Source organism: Nicotiana sylvestris, chromosome 12, assembly GCF_000393655.2.
Source record: "Nicotiana sylvestris chromosome 12, ASM39365v2, whole genome shotgun sequence".
NCBI classification, from domain to species: domain Eukaryota; kingdom Viridiplantae; phylum Streptophyta; class Magnoliopsida; order Solanales; family Solanaceae; genus Nicotiana; species Nicotiana sylvestris.
This window is the reverse complement of record NC_091068.1, coordinates 25,329,953-25,332,687: the sequence shown is the minus strand read 5'-3', so window position 1 is coordinate 25,332,687 and position 2,735 is coordinate 25,329,953.

Sequence of the window (2,735 nt, the reverse complement as noted above, 5' to 3'; positions counted from 1 at the left end):
TGACCAAACACCTTAATTTTAGAAAACAAACATTGTTGCCTCAAAAGAAGCTTGGCTAAACACCCTAATAATGTCCGCACATCGCGCGGGTACTAATACTAGTTAGTACTTAATAAGCCTGCCTTTAAATACAAAGTTACTTCACCAATTTTAATGGTGGAAAATACATGCTAGAAAGCATACATTTATTGACATTAAACAACGTCATTATTTCTGCTAGTAGTATGCTTTTGTTGTTTCGGTATACAGTACAAGTTAGATTACTAATTTACGTTCCCTCTAAATAATTAAAATCGATGGTTTTTTTACAAAAAAGAAAATATTACACACCTTTTTTATTACTAGTCTCAGCGTACACGTATTCCGCGTATATTCCGAATGCTTCATTTAAAAAAAAAATTATTTACGTTCTTTATACTTACAAATAGTGTTCTAAAGAACATATAAATTTATTTCTTTATTTTTTTACTAATTAAGTAGTATATTTCTTTTGAAAGTTATCAGATTCTTTTTTTTTCTTTTTATGGTTAAAGTCTTCTATGGAAAAAGTTTCAAAAGCAAAGCATATACATAGAAAGAAAATATACGATATTTGTTTTGCACAAATATTTCAATCATCCTAAGAATTTAAAAAGGAAAGGAAAAAGAACAGAAGTTTATCCTTAGAGCAAAGAGGCCTTTCATGTCCTTAACTAGAATGTTTTTCGCTATTTAAAGTTTGTTTTAGAATTTAGAATACTGAACCCTCGATTTCTAGTCTTTGTGGCATTTCAAATCTTATATACAATTCAAATAATAATAACAACAATCCAGTGAAATCTCACTAGTGGGGTCTGGGGAGGGTAGTGTGTACGCAGACCTTACCCCTACCCCGAAGGAGTAGAGAGGCTGTTTCCGAAAGACCCTCGGCTCAAAAAGACAAAAAGACAAAAGGAGACAATATTAGTAACACCACAGAAATAATATGAAAGAAATATATATATGAAAAATAAGAACAACATGAAATCAAGAGGAATGATACAAAGCAAAAGCAAAATAGTATCCCTACCAAACTAGTCTCCCAAAGTTATGGCATAAGGCAAGACTCAACTACCTCCTAGCCTAAAACCCTAATACTCGACCTCCACATGTTCCTATCAAGTGCCATGTCCTCGGAAATCTGAAGCATCACCATATCCTGCCTAATAACCTCCTCCCAATACTTCTTAGGCCGCCCTCTACCTCTTCTCGAGCCCTCCACAACCAGCCGTTCGCACCTCCTTACCGGAGCATCTGGGCTTCTCCTCTGAACGTGCCTGAACCACCTGAGCCTTGCTTCACGCATCTTGTCATCAATGGGAGCCACGCACACATTCTCCCGAATATCATCATTCCTAATCTTATCCATCTTATTATGCCCGCACATCCACCTCAACATCCTCATTTCTGCTACCTTCATCTTCTGGATATGTGATTTCTTAACCGGCCAACACTCAGCCACATACATCATGGCCGGCCTAACCACCGCTTTATAGAACTTACCTTTGAGTATCAGTGCACTCTTTTGTCATACAATACTCCAGATGTTAACCTCCACTTCATCCATCCTACCCCGATACAGTGTGTAACATCCTCGTTGAGCTCCCCTACTCCCTGGATAACCGGCCCAAGGTACTTGAAGCTGTCTCTACTCGGGATGACCTGTGATTCAAGCCTCACATCCACGCTCACTTCCCTCTGCTCAGCGCGGAACTTACACTCCAGGTATTCCGTCTTTGTCCTGCTAAGCTTGAAACCCTTAGATTCAAGAGCTTGTCTCCAAACCTCCAGCCTCTTGTTAACACCTGTTCGCGACTCATCAATCAGAACTATGCCATAGGAGAATAGCATGCACCATGGCACATATCCTTGAATGTGATGTGTTAACGCGTACATCACCAGGGCGAATAGGAACGGACTGAGCGCAGAACCTTGGTGTAACCCCATAACAACCGGAAAATCCTCAGAGTCGCCTCCTACTGTCCTAACCTGAGTCTTTGTCCCATCATACATGTCCTTAATCGCCATAATGTAGGGAACCGGCATGCCTTTTGCCTTTAAGCTTCTCCAGAGAACTTCTCTAGGAACCTTATCATACGTTTTTTCTAGGTCAATAAACACCATGTGCAGATCTTTCTTCCTATCTCTGTACTGTTCAACCAACCTCCTAACGAGGTGTATAGCTTCTGTAGCAGAACGACTCGGCATGAAACCAAATTGGTTGTCGGAGATGGACATCGTCATCCTCAACCTTGCTTCAACCACCCTCTCCCATACTTTCATAGTATGACTTAGTAATTTGATACCCCTATAATTGTTACAACTCTGGATATCACCTTTGTTCTTATACAGTGGGACCACCGTACTCCACCTCCACTCATCCGTCATCCTCTTCACCTTAAAAATAGCATTCAACAATCTAGTCAACCACTCCAAACCTGTTTTCCCCACACACTTTCAAAATTCTACCAGAATCTCGTCAGACCTGGTCGCTTTACCCCTACTCATCTTACTCATAGCTCCCACGACCTCCTCAACCTTGATGGGCCTGCAGTACCCAGAGTCACTGTGACTCTCGGAATGCTCCAATTCACCGAACACAATATCCCGATCCCCTACTTCATTAAGAAGTTATACAAAAGAATAAATAAACTTAAAATTTTTAATTGAATTTAAAATTCCTAAATAAAAGGAGTTTCTACATAGTTCACAATTTT